The sequence below is a fragment of the Mus caroli genome, unplaced genomic scaffold (genome assembly GCF_978045245.1).
Source record: "Mus caroli unplaced genomic scaffold, Mus_caroli_1 scaffold_7, whole genome shotgun sequence".
NCBI lineage: Eukaryota > Metazoa > Chordata > Mammalia > Rodentia > Muridae > Mus > Mus caroli.
This window is the reverse complement of record NW_028227262.1, coordinates 117,067,166-117,086,489: the sequence shown is the minus strand read 5'-3', so window position 1 is coordinate 117,086,489 and position 19,324 is coordinate 117,067,166. Positions and strand designations below refer to the sequence as shown.

Genomic DNA, 19,324 nt, shown 5'->3' with positions numbered 1-19,324 from the left:
ATGGAACCTGGTGAGGTGCCACAGTTGTGCAAGTTTGGAGGAAGACAGTGGGTGGTATGCCAAAGCCAACCAGCAAGTAGGACCAATGTTTCATGTCTATTTGCACATTTGTTCAACAACATGTGTGCAGCCCTGCACATTGTGTGCCAGTATCCTGCCTTCTAAGAGGAAGCATGAGTGAGACAAGGCCTTTAATCCTATCAAACATATGCCTTAAGAAAGAGACAGGGGCTGGTGAGATGGCTCAGTGGGTAAGAGCACCCGACTGCTCTTCCGAAGGTCCAGAGTTCAACTCCCAGCAACCACATGGTGGCTCGCAACCATCCGTAACGAGGTCTGGCGCCCTCTTCTGGACTGTCTGAAGGCAGCTACAGTGTACTTACATATAATCAATAAATAAATCTTAAAAAAAAAAAAGAAAGAAAGAGGCAGAAGTGAGGATGTAGCTTCATGGTAGGGTGCTTGCCTAGCATGTATAAGGCTCTGGGTCCCATCTCCAACACCATATACACATGTGTGTGTGCATGCACATCCTAAAGAGAAAAAAAATATAAACAAACATAGATGGTTTTAGATAATATTAACACAAAAAAGGGAAAGGAGTAGGGTTATTTTCTATAGACAAAATTCTACAGTCAGGGTCATGGGGTCTCAGACAGCTAAACAGTCTCACTAAAGTGCTCACAGAGACACTCATAGCCAGAGGGTAACAGCCATACAAAGATTTGGAGAGTCTTCTAGGCCAATGAAGAAGTGATCATAAAGACCAAGAAAGATAATAAATAAATAAATAAATAAATAAATAGGTAGATAGATAGATAGATAGATAGATAGATAGATAGATAGATAGATAAATACAAATTTTAAAGACCCACTAAGGAAAGAGTAGACGGCTAAAGGACCAGATGACAAAAACTTAGCCTGGAAGTGTGATTGTGAAACCCAAGAGGAAGGTGGCAGATACTGAAGGGCTGAACCATGGAGAGGAGTTTGTGTTTAGCCCAAATAGCATGAGAAGCCCTGAGAAGGGGCAAAGTAAGGGGGTGGGGCTGGCTGGCTCTGCCTGGCTGCAATGTGCAGAAGGGCTTTGATGGAAGAGGAGACCTGCAGAGTTTCAGTACAGAGTGTTGGCAGACCTAAGCCAGAGGACATGGAAAAAAATGAAGCATGGGGACTGTGGAGATGAAAGGAGAAGAAGAGACGGGCATTCATCTTCCCTCCAGGGCTTTGAGTATGTATCTGAGTGGTTGGTGCTGTCTTTTTCATGATTAGGAAAAGACTGAGGAAGAACAGGCCATAGGGGTAAGGAAGTCAAGAGCTCTGTTTGGGAACTAAAGGGCTAGGTTGTCTCAAGAGGCTATCCTACCCACAGTGGTGCCTACAAGAATCATCTAGGAGGACTGGGTTACAAAGAGCAGAGCTTGACTTCTGTGGAAGGCATGGCATATAATGCTAACATCATCATATTTCCTAGGTCAGAAACTGACTCTCCGTAACTGAGATGAGCTGAGGCTGGCATACGAACCTACACTACCAAAAGACCAGAGAAGCAAGGGTCTTTCACCAGGGCTGACAGCAACAGTGTACACTTTACACTAAGCATTCTAGGCTGGAAGAAAGTGACACCAACTATAATCCTTTACTTAGGAAGCTAGAATTTTATGCTTATATCTTGTGAAATAAGAATAGTAAAACTTCCATTTTATCAGAGAGAAATGTAAAATGTCCTTGCACAATGGGCTCTTCTGTAAACTTTGTACATTTCCAAACAAAATTAATATCAAATGTAAAAACAAAAAAGACAGAGGTGCTCAGCTTCTATTATATAGTTCATAACAGAAAGTCATCTTTTCAGCCCATGCACAGCAGCCTGGATTGTAGAAAACAGTGTCAGCCCAAGGGCCACACTGAAGAAAGTTAAACAGAAGTCAAAAGAACTCAGGCTAAGAGAGGGATGCATCCTGTGTCATCGTTTTAAAGACTTGTGTTAAAGAACACATGGTGTAGGATTTACCATTTCAACCACTTTTAAGGGTGTGGCTCAAAGACCTTGAATTCACTTGTGTTGTACAATTACAGCATCATCCATTTTCAGAACCCATTCATCTTTGACTCCAATTTTCCTTGTAAGACACAGGCACACTTCCCTCCCCTACCCAAGTCCCCATCACCACTTGTCTGGGTGCTCCAGGAACCTCAGGAACACAGGATAAGAGCATTTGAATCTGACTTATTTCACTTAACATAATGTCTTCCATCTTAATTCAACAAGGGGTAATTTGATTTTTAATTTTAAATAACTGAGGCTCTCCCTCCAATGAAATTCCTGCATTTAAAATAACTCCTGTAGTTGCCATTTTATGGGAATAAGGATAGGGGAATTAGGAAAATTGTATATCTGTCAACACATAATGAGTGGGAAAAATGCCCTTCCGTCAGTCCACATGATCCTAATATAATGCTAAGAAGAACCACAGTCCTTTCACAGCTCAGCCTTAAAAAACAACTCTGTTCAACTTGGGAAACGGATGTACGTTAAGTTCCTTAAGATTTGTGAGCCAGGGTTTCTCAAACTTGGAAGTATAAGAAACCCCTTTCTTGCGTCACACCTATTATAATCTCTAAGAAGACCATTTCATGATAAACACTTTGGAAATTACATGTATGTTGGTTTTGATCCTGAAAGCAGTGATGTAGGGAGTTCTGTGATTTCCATCACCATGGCTCCAAGGAACAAGCCCTTCAGAGCCCAATGCCCATTACAACCCACTTCTGCTTTCTCTTAGCACCTGCAGTCTTCCACACTGTTATGAGACCCTGAAGAAAAAAACAAAATAAACATAGAGAAAAGAGCAGAGACAAATGAGTCTGTCTGAACAAGAGATGAACATCTCTCTGTCTCACTCCCAAACTCAAGGGCTCTGCCTGGCTACAAACCCAAAGAGCTGGCTTCAGCATCAGCAGTGCCTCACTAAGGTGGTTCTTGTGCCTGTGCTGCAGTGACCGTCTTGGGAAGAGTACTCACTCCTGTCCTGGTTTATGAGACAGGCTTGTTTGTTAAGGTTGCCATGGCTTCCTAAGAAGGAGTAAATGTTCAGGGTGTCCATTATCCAGGTAAAAAGTGGCTCCCGGAAGATCACTAAGAGTGATGGCAGTACACCTTTACAGGTGGGAGAGGAGGCTTCCATCTCCTCCAGATTTTTTTAAGCCTAAACTTTCAAGGGTACTGAGGGTGTACTGATAGATCAAAAATGGACACAGGAACCCAGCAGATAGCAAAATGTGTCCTCACTATAAGTGACAATAAAATGAAATAAGGTATGACTGGAAAACAGATGGACTTCTTACAACAACTCTAGGTATTCCCTTATTCACCGGATGTTGTGGAAAGCAGCCACTTAAGATGCCTATTTGAATTAGAAAGTGCAATCTGCAAATTCATCTGGAATAACAAAAAACCTAGGATAGCAAAAACTCTTCTCAAGGATAAAAGAACCTCTGGTGGAATCACCATGCCGGACCTAAAGCTTTACTACAGAGCAATTGTGATAAAAACTGCATGGTACTGGTATAGTGACAGACAAATAGACCAATGGAATAGAATTGAAGACCCAGAAATGAACCCACACACCTACGGTCACTTGATCTTCGACAAGGGAGCTAAAAACATCCAGTGGAATAAAGACAGCATTTTCAACAAATGGTGCTGGCACAACTGGTTGTTAACATGTAGAAGAATGCGAATCGATCCATTCCTATCTCCTTGTACTAAGGTCAAGTCTAAGTGGATCAAGGAACTTCACATAAAACCAGAGACACTGAAACTTATAGAGGAGAAAGTGGGGAAAGGCCTTGAAGATATGGGCACAGGGGAAAAATTCTTGAATAGAACAGTAATGGCTTGTGCTGTAAGATCGAGAATTGACAAGTGGGACCTCATGAAACTGCAAAGCTTCTGCAAGGCTAAAGACACCATCAATAAGACAAAAAAACCACCAACAGATTGGGAAAGGATCTTCACCTATCCTAAATCAGATAAGGGACTAATATCCAATATATATAAAGAACTCAAGAAGGTGGACTCCAGAAAGTCAAATAACCCCATTAAAAAATGGGGCTCAGAACTGAACAAAGAATTCTCACCTGAGGAATACCGAATGGCAGAGAAGCACCTGAAAAAATGTTCAACATCCTTAATCATCAGGGAAATGCAAATCAAAACAACCCTGAGATTCCACCTCACACCAGTCAGAATGGCTAAGATCAAAAATTCAGGTGACAGCAGATGCTGGCGAGGATGTGGAGAAAGAGGAACACTCCTCCATTGTTGGTGGGATTGCAAGCTTGTACAACCACTCTGGAAATCAGTCTGGCGGTTCCTCAGAAAATTGGACATAGTAATACCGGAGGATCCAGCAATACCTCTCCTGGGCATATATCCAGAAGATGTCCCAACCGGTAAAAAGGACACATGCTCCACTATGTTCATAGCAGCCCTATTTATAATAGCCAGAAGCTGGAAAGAACCCAGATGTCCCTCAACAGAGGAATGGATACAGAAATTATGGTACATTTACACAATGGAGTACTACTCAGCTATTAAAAAGAATGAATTTATGAAATTCCTAGCCAAATGGATGGACCTCGAGGGCATCATCTTGAGTGAAGTAACACAATCACAAAAGAACTCACACAATATGTATTCACTGATAAGTGGATATTAGCCCAAAACTTAGGATACCCAAGATATAAGATACAATTTGCTAAACGCATGAAACTCAAGAAGAATGAAGACCGAAGTGTGGACACTGTGCCCCTTCTTAGAATTGGGAACAAAACACCCAGGGAAGGAGTTACAGAGACAAAATTCGTAGCTGTGATGAAAGGATGGACCATTTAGAGACTGCTGTATCCAGGGATCCATCCCATAAGCAACTTCTAAACGCTGACACCATTGCATACACTAGCAAGATTTTGCTGAAAGGACCCAAATCTAGCTGTCTCTTGTGAGACAATGCCGGGGCCTAGCAAAAACAGGAGTGGATGTTCACAGTCAGCTATTGGATGTATCACAGGGCTCCCAATGGAGAAGCTAGAGAAAGTACCCAAGGAGCTAAAGGGATCTGCAACCCTATTGGTGGAACAACATGATGTACTAACCAGAACCCTGGAGCTCTTGTCTCTAGCTGCATATGTATCGAAAGATGGCCTAGTCGGCCATCACTGGAAAGAGAGGCCCATTGGACTTGCAAACTTTATATGCCCCAATATAGGGGAATGCCAGGGCCAAAAGAATGGGAATGGGTGGGTAGGGAAGTGGGGGGCGCTATGGGGGACTTTTGGGATAGCATTGGAAATGTAACTGAGGAAAATATGTAATAAAAATATTAAAAATTTAAAAAAAAGATGCCTATTTGAGGTGTGCTATCAGATATCAATGGACAATTGTCAACACACTGGCTGAGCATTACCATGAAGATGTATCCCTTCACTTGAAAGCAACATGGCCAAGACCGTGGGTGTCTCAATCTTTAGACAAGGGTCCAGGTTGTGGGATCTTAGCACCCCTCAAGTGGAACTCCTTTCCCCATTGTAGAGCCTAAGCTCTGAGCCTTATATTAATGTATGTCCAAGGTGATAATTCTCTTACTGACCAAATCTTACCACCTACCAGGCACTAACTATTCTTTCTGGTAACTGACTGAGCTTCTAGACAGACTAGATAGAAATTACTACCTCCATTTAGTAGATAAGGAAAACAAGGCTCAGAAAGGTTAAAGATCTTTTTTAAGGTCACAGAGATTCTCCTAAGAAAGAGCTGATTGGCATTGATAGTAAGTAAGAGCAATCCAATGTAGTAAAGTGCCAAGCGGGTACAAGGAAAGAAAAAGAAATGAGGCAATCTCCAGAGAGCAGATGAACAAGATTCATTTTACAGAAAAAAAAAAAAAATCAATGAGGCAAACGCTCAACCTGTGAAAATCGATGAGGCAACCAACCAATGGCCTGTACTTCCGCTTGAATTGATACCCAATCATATTTTGTTATATTTGTATTCACCCAAACCAACTTCACACCCCACCTGCCAGCATATTGCCTGGGTAGCAGAGTCAACATCTATGGGAACATCCACCTGACCCCATCTGAACATCTTCAAACGGCCCTGGAAGGTGGAACCTGCACACACAGGCTAGAGAAAGAAAGCCTCTGGACCAGGGAGATAAGGTGGCCTTCTGAGAGCTAATTTAGTCACAATCAAGACATCCATGTGGAAGCTCCAGATATCAGCACAAGTCACCTTACAAGGCACCCCAAATTGCTTCAGAAAGAGTAGGGAACGAGAGTCCAGTCAGGGTGACAAGACTTTATCCTCAGCACAACAATGTAACTCAAGAAGGTTGTAAGGGAGACAGTGGGCTACACAGACTGTGTTAACAAGCTTAAGGTGGTGCCCTGAAGTGCAGAGCAAGTGACAAGAAGTGCTTGGGTTCCAGCTTCCAGCATTGAGAGAGAGAAAGAGAGAGAGAGAGACAGAGACAGAGACAGAGACAGAGACAGAGACAGAGAGAGAGACAGAGAGACAGAGACAGAGAGACAGAGACAGAGAGAGAGAACACTGTGGTAACTGGCTCATCAGAGAGGTATAGTCTGAGTGATAGCAATGGTTTGTCAGGCTTCATCCAGTGGGTGACATTCCTCTTAAAGACAAGCAATCTCTGCTTCTGATCTCATGCTCTGCCAGGCAACCATCTACCAGTGCTCACCCCGCCCCCCTGCTAGTATCTTTCCAGCTTTATTTAAGTGTTTATCCTCTAGAGGACCACATCCAAAGAGTTGTTCAAACACAGTTGGAATAAGCCTGTGATGTGCATCTCGGTCCACTAATCATGGCTGGATATAGCCAGCCTTAATGGTCTCTTTCTCCTTGACAGTTTAAGAGCACTCATAGAACCCTAACCTGGGTGTAATTGGAAGCCTGCAGGAGACTTCAGAGACTTTCAGCTGTTACCCTTTAGACAAAGAAAGTGGGTTTCTCCCTAAACTGTCTACCTGCCTGTGGTGTCTGGCACTGCTGGAGACTTCTGTGACCCCCAGGAGTGATGCCAATGATCTGCCTACAATGGCTGAGCAGAGTGATGGTGCTGGCAATGACCAAATCCTGTAGCGACCCTTTCTGCGGGTTCCTATATTCTCGTTGCCATTGGTTCTGGCAGCAGCTGAGAACACCACACTGGGTCTCTTGGGAAGTCTTTGGGCTACAGATGTACAAATCAGATATCATGTTCACATGAAGATTGTGGAGGGGTCTAAAAGGATAAACTCCCATTCTTTCATTGATTTGATAAGAAAAGACACACCACAGTGGATAATCAAGAATTCTTCCTTAAATACCATCAGAATCTTAAATTTGAGTGAATTGGTTCTGGAAATCTGTTCTACTCTGGGAACACTAATAGAGACAGACCCTGATGAATGATAATGCCACCAGCACCAGTGACTAGCTTTCACTGTACCAGAAGTTTAATGAAACAGCAGAAAATATATGCTACTTTCCTGTCCCCACTGTTACCTTGTATCTACTCAAGTCACCTGCAATCTCACATGCAGAGACTTGGCAGCAGGATCCCTGCCCCATACCAAAATCCAGAGATGCTCAAGTGCCTTATACAAAGTAGCACAGCATTTGCACATAACATACTCGCAATCTCTTGCATGCTTGACCTCATCTTTAGATTGCTTACAATACCTACTGCAATGTAAACACTATGTCGATCATTTTTACACTGTAATGTTTAAGCAACTGTGACACATGTGTCTATACATATTCAGTCCAGACGACTTTTTAAACATTTTAATGTGGATTTGATTGAATCTGTGAATATGGAACCTATAAATTCATTTGCTGCCCTGAGAAGGGGACATCTTCCTTTCCTATTTTTTCAGAGATTGAAATAAAATCAATATGAAGTATATAATATAATGTATAAAGTGTGGGCTTTGGGATTCAAAGCTTGTGCTGGAAATCATCAGATGCATGGGGTGTAGGAATTTAAAGAGATACAGGTAATAGGATCCCTTTGCTAGAGACTCTGATTTAAGTGGTCTGCAGGGGATAGCAGCATATTTTTTAAAATGCTCTTCGTGTGAAATATTCTACCACTCAGCGAGAGTGGATGGGAAGCTGTGATAGCCAAGTCCTGTCCTGTGTAGATGAGAACACAGGCCCGGGGAAACCAAGAGATTTCACAATCCCACATTTGCTAGCCTTGAGTCAGGGCACAGGAGACCTGGTCTTCTGAGTTTCCGACTAGATATGTCCCATTATGCTCCAGTGACAACTGCAGGGCCCTCCCAGTGTTGTTTGTAATCAGTACAGAGAGAAGAAGCATGATGGAGGAATTACCCAAACCATGAGGAAACATTAAGGAGTTGACTGTGATGCTGAGCAAATCTATTAAAGTTCATTATTTAATAATGCAGCTAACTATAAAGTCATATATCTCAATAATACTGGACCTTGAAATACCCATAGAAAACCTACAAAGTGAGAAAAAATATTTGCAAATCAAATAACTGATCAAGAAGCAGAAGCCAGGACATGTAAAGAATTCTTACAACTTAACAACAAAAGCACAAAGGCAAATAAAAGTGGGCAAGCGACTTCAAGAGATACTGGTCCAAAGAAGATGCACCAGTGTCCTGCAGTCACATAAAGACCTGCTTGGTGTCATTATTCCTTTGAAGAAATGAAAACTGCAACCCTTGAATACTGTCATGTGACTGTCAAAACCACACAGCCACAGTAGGAAATGATTTGGAATTTCTATCAAGTTCTCAGCTAATCCTGGGATGGGGAGCCAGGACCACACTTTGGGAGCCCACTAATACAGAGAACCCTTTTGCAGAGGCAGAAACTCAAAATGCTCAGACCGCACAGCACAGAAGAACAAGTGGAGTGAGATGGGACTGAGAGCCTGAGGCCGGGGCACTTGGGGCACTTTCTGCTATAAAGCTTCATCCAGCTAGATGCTCCTACGTGCCAACTTTGCCCCTCAAGTCAATAAATGAAGGCATTAAAGATGTTTACCCATGCTAGCAAATTGGCATGAGAACAATCTACAAGATAACTGGCATTCTTGCCAAAGAAATTGGGTAAAGAGACAGAAGAGGCTGAGATGGTAATGCCTAGAGGCTCTCTCGTGGGTCAAGAGTTGGAGGAACTGGAATGTGGACTGCTTTTCTTTATTCTTTGGAAGTCTATTGCCTCTTACCAATGAAGGAAAATGTCTTCTCTACATTGTCCAAATTAACATCATATCATGCACGTCCCTGCTCCCCCGTACATGTAGCACACCTGTAACACTCTGTAGAAGTCAGCTCTCAACGATCTTGGCATCTCCAGAGTCCACTCTTTCCAAAAGGCTATCTGATGATAACACCTTCGCATATAAGAGACTCAGATGACCCCTGCCACCTATAGAGAGAGGGACAGATGACCTATTCAAATATGGCCTCCAATAAAATGACACTCCATAGATCAGTGACATCCTAGGCCCTCTAGCTTTCAGGACGTATATTTTTCTTCTTTGCTTGGGATTCCTTTCTTCTTGTTCCTTCTCTGTCTCTAGTCTTAAGGATTTTAGCCTGTGAAATTGACTTTCTCTCTATGATTCAGGTTCCTGATCCATAAGAAGGAAATGGTGAGGAAACGCACCTTCCCAGTTGTAGTAAAGAGTAAAGTTAAATAGGGCAATTCACAGAACTGGTAGCCACCACCACAGTGCATTCCTGACTTCTAAGCCCAAGGAGTCTGCCCTTCCCTTAATAAGGCAAAAGGCACAAGCATTGCTCTTCATCACTGCCTACTTGGCGTTTGCAGAAATGTTTATATCTGGTTTGGGTCCACTTCCATTAGCCAAGGAAACCCCACAGAGGAGAAGCAGTACTTCTAATTTTAGCCCAGTGCACAGAGCAGTGTAAGTGCCCAACCACAGCGAGAAGCACAAATGATCAGTGTTGGATGACTTTAAATTGTCCCCTAGAGTACCCTTACAGTGCTTGGAACCCCAGAGGAAGGGAGCTAACTGCTGGGGCAGGACATGAATTTAGGAATTAGATGGGTGTAAAGCTTTGGCATGCACGGATTTAGCTTGTCTCCAGACATCCTCTCTTCAAAGGGTTCCCCCAAATCCACAGAGGTTGGTCTCATTCCAGCATTCCAGCCCCAAACATCTTCCAGTAATTCAAAGATCCCTTTTAAACCAGGAGTCCCCCGTGTTTACTTTTAACAAAAACAAAACTAAAAGAAAAAAAAAAGTTGGCTCCACAAGAAAACCATTTTTTTCTCTTATTAGACACTCAGGGTATCTGTTCTCCTTTGTGCTGCTAGCCCATGAAGCTGCAACAACTGCAACAACTGGTCTACCACAGGGAATTGGACTTGGTAGAGGCTGCCAACTTCTCAGCACACAGGCTGTAGACTCAGAGTGTTCAATAGCCCTTCCCCCATTGACTGCCACTGTCTGGTCCTTTGCTCGAAGCCTGCCTAGGCACCACCAGGACACACAAACCCATAACCTTGAATAAGGCCAGAAGTCTGGAGCTCACTTCCCTCAGCACAGTGCCCTACTGTTTAGTAGAACAAAATAAGGGGTTCAGTGTTTTGTTTTGTTTTGTTTGTTTGTTTGTTTGTTTGAGAAACTATCCAGGCAACAAAGAAAAAGAAATTGAAAAATATCCCTTGAGGTGGGGGAGGGGCTGGAGAAAAGTGGACTGGGGAATAAAAATGGCTGCCTTTTCATGGGCTTATTCCACTTATCTGGAGAAAAGAAAAAGGATACTGCAGCTTGAGGCATGTCAGGGAACAGGAGTTCCTAGTGAAACATAAAAATGGTTGGCAGAGGGAGGAAAAGATAGAGGACTGTTCTCTCTCTTGGTTGGAGCAGAGAAATGAGAATAAATCCAATAAACAGTGCCATCCTTTCCTACCCTGATCCAGGGCTCCCAAGCAACCTGCTACATAGTCCATATCCTACCACCTACTTCCATCATTAGACCTGCTGCCTAAGGAGGTCTAATGATGGAAGCGCTCCTGCCGAGCTCCATCCCTGGTACCCACTTACTACAGCCCAATGCAGAAGCCACGTTCCTTGCCATAATGTGCACATCTGGGAGTGTCATCCACTGGTGTGGACACATCAAATGTAGTCATGGCAGAAAGAAAGGGATGAGAGACAGCCGAGGGGAGAACTGTGACTCGAACATGAGAAGAGCCTGCCTGTGCGACAAATGGGTAGAATGGCACTGATGTCTTAACACAGTGATGTCCATAGTAAAGGATGTAGGGAAAAAGAGCAGTCATGGCCCACATAAAGTCATGTCCATCAATGACAGGCTATCAGATGACAACGAGTCATGAAAATGGAAATGGAGCTGAGAAATTCCCATGACTCTGTGATGCACAAGACAGAAGGCTTGATATTGATATCACTGTGTTCCTGTTTTATGTGTTCGTTATACTTTTTATTATTAGTGTGTATTCCTTTTACTTATTAAATGTTGAGTTGGCTGTAAAACAGCATGCCATGTTTGTCAGCAGCAGCCTTTGCTATCCAATGTCCACCATGTCTCTTAATGACATTAAGATACCACATAAAATAGTTTATGTCTATTGTGTAGCCTTGGGAAGTAGTTGATGTCTATTGTGTAGCCTTGGGATTATAGTATACACAGCAACACATGCACAATGATAAAATTGCCTTAGGACACATTTCTCAGGACATACACCATCATTAAACAATACACAACTGTATTCTATTTAAATACACTTGTATCTCAAGGGAAAGAAAGCAACCATATCTAAGAGTCCAGATACAAAATTATACCCTGGCTGGGTTGACATACTCAGGGTCATGTGTGCCCTAAAGACACCCGAGAGTAGGCAGCACCATGAGACTGAGGGACTGATCCAGTGTCCTCACTTCTCGGTTGGCCACTAGTATTTTATAAGATACAACAGTGGAACTCAGCTAATTAAGACCATTTATGATTTATTGAGTGAGTCCACCTCAACCATCCCGTGGTTTTAAAAACAAGCAAATGGCTTTAAGAGATCCCTACAAGGGCAGTGTGAGTAGAAAATTAAATAACATAAACACTATTAATCAATAAGAAAATGAAGAGGTCACCCTTGGCTCCTAGCACAAGCTCTTCATCATCTGCACCACAAGCCCCAGCCAGGATCAACAAATCACAACGTGAATCAACACTTGTCTCTCTCAAAAGGTACCAAAATCATTCAGGAGGCTATTTTGAGAACTAGATGTGGCTTGCCTTCCTGGAGAATGGACTTCCCCTTAGGTCCTGAGGTGCTTATAGATACAGCCTCCTCCTGGGGGGAGGCTCATCTCTATAGCACCACGGACCGTGTTCCCTATCCCTGCTCTGCTGAGGGTTGTCCTGGTTCATCAGGGCACAGGAAGACTGAGATTTGGCTGGTAGGCCTCAGGGGGGCACCGGCAGAGCAAGGACCTTGTAGAGACTTGTGGTGCCTGAGACCATTCAACAGACTTATCCCTTCTCATACCATCCTTCCTCCTCACACCAGCTGCAGAGTTTTGACTTCAGGGGTCATGGGGGATGGGATCCCCTGATATGTCAGCAAATCACAAGCCTCGCTTACCGAAATGGCAACCATTTCCTTATGCCATGTCCTACCAGTTCACCTAGGAAGCCCAAAGGCTAGTACGCCACAGAACTAGAACCTCGGTCTCTTTGTCCCTGCATTCCTGCTTGATCCCTTGGTCCTGTCTACAGACCCCCCCCAGGCAAGGCATCTTGGCTGTGATTGGAACCCAAAGCATCTTCCTCCACAGAACAAGAGCTAACTGCTGAGCGTTTGCCAGTCCACACTCTAAACCCTGGGCTGCACACTTGACTCCTTTATCTTTAGTTATCCTCACCTCAGGCTCCACAGTGACTAGGTCCCATTTAAACCCTTGGACAGAGGAAGGAACTGAGAGTTACAGAGGGTGGGTCACTTAGAGTAGAGAGCTAGACTCAAGCTCAGCCCAGGATCTCTGACCTCACCTCTCTACTATTTCTCACAGTAGTCTGGGAAGAAGTTGAAGAAACACTTGGCATCTGTCCTTGGACAAATTTCACTCTGAGCCTCAGATCTCCCGGGTGTCACATGAGGCTATTCTAGGGCATGTTGCATGAGGCTTTCGATGAGTCAATCACAAGTACAAAAGCTTCACAAAGTGCTTTCAGCGTAACTGCAGTGCTGTGGTAGCAGGAAGGACTGTTGTTATACTACTCCACTACACTGCTGTCTTCTGTCCTCTTGTATGTATGATTAACGATCCTATTTTTTAACCCAATATTGACATAGGGAGACACTGGATTACAGAAGGGAAGTCTAAAGGATCCTTACCATCATCTCTGCACACACCACAGCTGTATCTCTGGCCTCAGCAAATAGACCCAGGATATGAATGGAGGACCATCAAAGAGAAGTGACTGCAGGACAAGGCTTTCTACAGCATCTGCAGGGCCCACACCCGGCAAACCACATCTTCTCCTCTGCGTCAACCTGCCAGATATAGACTGTCCTACAGGGACTGCAGACACCTGGAGACTAATTAGGCTGCTGGTCCTTGGGCAAATGGGCCCAGAGGCCCCACACGAGAGGCAGCTAGCTGCTGAGAGAGGCTGGCAGGCTGTGAGCACACAGTCAACACAAGACATTAACTTGTCCAGAGGCCCCTACAACAGCAGTGACTTCTATGCCATCTCCAAAATCAGATGCTACTAGAAAATAGCAGTAGGGTTTATCAAGTCCAAGATCCTAGGATCCCAAGCAGCTTTGGGAGAAGATATTCTAATTCTTTGGACGTATTCATTGTTGTGAATCAAGATTGGTGTGTGTGTGTGTGTGTGTGTGTGTGTGTGTGTGTGTGTGTCCGTCCATCCTTCTGTCTGTGTCCACAAATGCTCTCACATGTTCATATCTGAGTATACAGGTGTATGTAGGAAAGCATGTACACACATGTACATAGACATGTGGACATCAAAGCACAACATTGGGCACCTTTACTCAGGCATCTCACCTTTTGTCTGAGACTGGATCTCTCATAGGCATGGAACTTGGACTTGGATAGCAGGGCACTGAGTAATTGCCAGGGATTTGCCTGTCTCTTGCCATCACTGAGACTTGTAGATGTTCTGGATATCCAAACTCAGGTTCTCCTTCATCCAAGGCAAGAACTTTACCAACTGAGCCATTTCCCTTGCCCAAGACCCCTTTAAAGGCATTCTTGGAGATTTCCTGCTTTGGTCAGATGGCCAGACACAGGATTCCGATGCCTTGAGACGAAATAGCATAGGATAGCTATAGGACCCAGCAGAGGGTGGAGGCATTTCCTCAGAATTCATGCTGTATAGAAAAGAGAGAGGCACAGAGCGAAAAGGAAATAGAAGCCAAAGGCCCTCTGGGAATAAGGGGTCAAATCCATAATGACAGGGAAAGCACCAGTAAGCCTGGGAGCCTCAAACTAAAAAACCAATGAAAAGGTCTTTATCTGACTTGAGACCCCCTCCAAGCAATGAGCTCTATTGTCAATTTCATGGGGAGGTGCACAGGCAGTGGGGGCCACCACAGCCCACCTGCTTAGCTCTTCCCACAGCCAGGGATCATTTATCAAGCCATCAGAGGAGAAAACCCTTCATCAAAGAGCTTTGCCTCTACGGGGATACCGTACATCGATGGTCTCACCCCAGTGCAAGCTGCTTGCTTCTAGGTCATCCAGGGAGAGACCATTGCTGTCCTCACCTTCCCTTTCCCCAGCTCTCCCCAGCAACCACTCACATGGAAAGGGGGCGTGTGTGACAGCAGGCTTGGAAAAGCCAGGCTCACCAAGGTGCTTCTGCCTTCTGCCGGCCTGGTTGAGGGGAGGATGCCACTGCCTTTCATCTTGGGATCCAAGAGCCACATCAGGACCCACATAGCAGCTCAAAGAGAAAGGAAATGGGTGCTCACCTAGAGGAAGCACTCAGGCCTCAAGAGTTCTGTACTCAGCTCAGGTTCAAGGACAGTGCCTTGGACAGAACTAATCTAAAGCCAACACATGGCTCGGCTCCGGGAATAGTTGCTTCTGACTATTGAATGCAACTTCAGTGTCCCTAGGGCAAAAAAAAAGCTCTTCCTTGATTCAAGCCAAGCAGGAGCCAGAGTTTTATGTAAACACTGGAGTAAATGGATTACAGGCCTGGAGTTTTCCTAAGGCTTTGCTGGCCTGGCTGGCCTTTGCTCATTGTATGAATCTGAGCCCATCTCTAAATCTCTCAAACTTATATTCTTGATCTATACAACAAATTTTGAAAACAGGACCCATCCCTACAACTCCAATAAGTGTGGAGTGCATAACCCCTAGTACATTTAGTAAGCCATTAACAACTGCAGGTAGTAGGTCTAGTGCTAGCACTGGAAGCGTCTCTGGGTATGGTGGGGAGCTGCCAGGGCATGCACAGGAGGTGTTGGCAGCAGGGCTGGCCATTGTTTGCTTCCCTTCTTGAACCTTGCTTGGTTCCTGTTGTCACCCTAACAAGTGACTCTTGAGACAAGTAACTCCCTTCCTCACACTCTAGTCTAAGCATGGCTGAATGAAAATCTTTCCTTGCTTCCTCTTTGCTCCTGCTGACCTTGTGTTCCAGTTTGTGTCTCTCTTGATGTGATAAACCTTGACCAATAGCACCTTGACACACACACACCTGCAAGCAACACTCTATGAACCCAGCAGAACGTATTCATACCTACATGTGTGTTTCCGATAATCACTAAAGAGAAGGTCATGAATTCAGGAGGAAGTGGGAAGATACAGGAAGAGTTGGAGGGGAGAAAGCAAGAGAAGGAAATAATGCAACTACAGTACTCATATGTGAAATTCTCAAATAATTTAAGATATTTAAATTGTTTAATAAAAAAGGAACGTGAGGAGGAAAGGGTTTATCTGGCTTATAGGTTACAGTCCATCATCAAAGAAAGCCAAGAAAGAAACCGAAGCAGACACCATGAAGGAACGCTGCTTATTGGTTTGCTCTTCCTGGCTTGTTCAAGCTACCTTTCTTATACAGCTCAGGCCCACGAGCCTAGGGATGCTGCCACACACACAGGGCTGGCCCCTTCAATGATGGAGACAGTTCTTCAACTGAAGTTTCCTCTTCCCAGGTGTGTCAAGTTGACAGCTGAAGCTATGACATCTTGCTGAAGAGAATACAAAGCTGCTAGTGTCAACAACCACAAATATCACAGAAATAGTTGTATGTTCTGAGTGCAGTTATCTGGTCCTATAATGATCCACATCTTGTATGACCTTCCAACCTCCCTAGCTCCTATCTGTTTCCCTGTAGCTGCTACTCGCAAGCCAGCCTGCCCATCTCTCTTCTGCTACAAGGCTCAAGGGCCTCATTAGTGCCTACTGAGGCCTCACCTCCTACATTCTGGGCCTGAGGGATCCAGGAGTCCCAGTAGATCAACTCTACAGCCCAGCTGCTTACCAGTCATAGGCCCTGCAGCCCATCTAAGGCCACACAAATCTATGGGGTTGTGTGTGCAGGGGAGAGGGACGTGGATGGCAAATTACTGGGATTCATGCATTGCAAAGCTCGAATCAGTGGTTCTCAACATGTGCAGAGCAGCCATGTCTGAGAGTTGATTAGGACTGCACCCTCTCAGACCCACTAAGCTTTTCAGAGTCAGGAATTCTGGACACAAGTTCCAGCAGTCTGAATCTCTCAAGTCTACAAGGAAACTGAAGCATACCCAAGTTTAAGAACCACTGACTGAAGTGGTCAGCTTGATGTATATCTTTAATTAACATGTGTGGTAGTTTGAATAGGACTGTCCCCACATACTCGAGTGTTTGAATGCTTGGCCATAGGGAGTGGTACTATTAGAGGTGTGGCCTTGTTGGAGGAAGTGTGTTACTGTGATGTTGAGCTTTGTGGTTTCAGATGCTCAAGCCCAGGCTCAGTGGCTCACAGTTCTTTTCCTGCTGCCCGTGTTTCAAGATGTAGAACTCTCTGTTCCTTCTCCGGTACTGCGTCTGCCTGCTCGCCACCATGCTTCCTGCCATGATGATCATGGACTAAAGTTCTGAAACTGTAAGCCAGCCCCAATTAAATGTTTTCCTTTACAAGAGATGCTCTGATCATAGTGTCTCTTCACAGCGATCGAAACCTTAACTAAGACTACACATTAAGGTAAATCTCAAAGCAATTTTGCCAACTTGAAATTGGTCTAATGATGGCGGCTGCTTCCTTGTGTGGTTGGTTACAAACAGTAGAAAGGACCCTGCATATTTGTATAAATTTTTGCTAGATTCATCTTCTTAACAAATCTGAGAGATTATTCCACTCCTAGGGAAGGATCCTAGAAGTTTGGAAGTGAATTGTTCAAGGTCACTGAGCTCTCAAATATATCCGAATAGCCCATGTCCCAAGGAAGAAGACCAGTGGGTGTTGTGGGTTGTCCTGATGATTTTTGGATTCTGACGTTAATTCTGCTTCCTCAAGAGGGGTTGCCCCTGAGGAGCAGTGATCACATGCTCAGGTGATCTCATGTGAACCTTCTCCCCATTTTAACTGGTCAATAAAGGCCAGTGCCTGTGGAGGGGAAAGGTGGGACTGGAGGTTGAGAGTGAGGGCAGGTGGAAAGGAAAAGAAGACAAGAGGGGAAGGAGAGAGGAGTGAAGAAGTGGAGGAGAAAGCCATGATGATCAGAACCACATGGCCAGGAGAAACCACAAGTAGCAAGGGGTCTTATAGCTGGGGAATAAGTTAGTATAGTGTTAGATCTGCCCAATCTAGGCTGATCACTTATAATCAAAACTGGATTGCGTTGGAGATTCCAACAACAGACTGGTGTCGACCATTCTCTCCTTTGTTCTTTGTTTTGTTTTTCTGGTCTTGTGAACTAGGTCTCAGTCTGTAGCAGAGGCTGGCCTTGAACCCATAGCAATCCTTCTGCCCAGTCTCTGTAGCACTGAGATGACAGGTATGAGTCACCATACCTGGCTCAGCCATGCTCTTCTTCCTCTCTGATTCCAAGAGTTCTCAGCCAGGACCAAGTCCTCTCTGCTATGGGTCTTTAGAAACACTTAGAAGTGTCAGGAACTGGCTGGGTGTACATGGCTTTTAGGATACAATAAGTCAGAGCATCCTCTTCCGCCTGCAGATGGTGCAAAATGGCTCTCAATCATAAAGAACACTTCCAGCACCTCCATTAAAATCTTGACCATCCAGAGTTGACAAACAAAGCAGAACCCTATGCCATAGGCCACCCTGCAGTGAACAAATCACAATAATATCAGGGAGGAATGACAAATGTCATTAGACACATTCCTGCTGTACTCAGCAGAATTCCTACTTTGGGTGCCATTGTTAGGTTCCACCCAATATGTTCCCTTGTCTTTCTGCCAACCTAGGCCAGATGTCCAATCCCATAGGAGTACATAAACATATCCCAGTGTTATGGGCCTTCAGGAGTCCCCATGTTATCCAAAAGCACCTACAGGAAACTGACGTTGGGTCAAAAGAATGGGTAGAGTAGGCATCTCTTTAAAACTTTGCAACCATTATTATTTATGACTCAAAGTAGGGCAAGGGAGGCAAGAAGAAGGCTGAATTTGAGTACTGTTCAGAAGGTAACATTTTCTGTGAGTCAACAGTGCAGGGGGAGATTTAATCAGTAGAAGCAATAAAGCTTTATTTCAAAGGATGCCCAAAGTAAAGTTGTCCAGACAGAGGACCAGAGGGAGGCAGTCACAACAGCACTTAGAGGCACACACACACACAAATCACCCTTCTCCTGAAGCATTGATGACCTACAGCTCTGATGAAGTTGGTGACCATTTCTCCTGACTTAACAGCTCTGTTCCCAGGCAAAGCCACCCCCTCTATAGGGACTTCTACCTCATGCTCTCCACAGTCTCCCCCTCCCCACAGACTAGCAACTGACTGTGCTAAAATGTTCCTTGTCCCGCAAGCCATTAAGCTGTCAAGCCGAGGTGGTGCAACAAACCCAGAGAGAGACAGTCCTGGAATGCTAATGGCGAAATTGCAATTATTCTTTCTGCACTGGACAATTCTTACTTCAGCTTTCCTGCCCTCAGGTCATATTTTGTGATCCTTGGATGCTGAAGGGAGAGACTTGGCCTGACGGAGAAAATAACTGGGGAAATTTTTTTTTCTTTTGTCTTGATAGATCTGGAGGTAACTAGTAGTTTGGTAGGTTTTTTTCTTTTTCTTTTTCTTTTTTCCTGTT

General features: G+C 44.4%; 1 protein-coding gene across 2 annotated transcripts in view; it reads right to left on the bottom strand.

Moving 5' to 3' along the window:
• Positions 1-19,324, bottom strand: part of Plxna4 (plexin A4) — a 454,144-nt gene that overhangs the window by 394,868 nt on the left and 39,952 nt on the right. The window contains exon 2 of one of the 2 annotated variants that reach the window (XM_029478188.2): positions 9,356-9,475. The exons of the other annotated variant lie outside the window; for it this stretch is intronic. The gene's annotated coding sequence lies outside the window, so the exon portion shown is untranslated. The remainder of the gene's footprint in view (positions 1-9,355; positions 9,476-19,324) is intronic. 2 annotated transcript variants of the gene reach the window in all.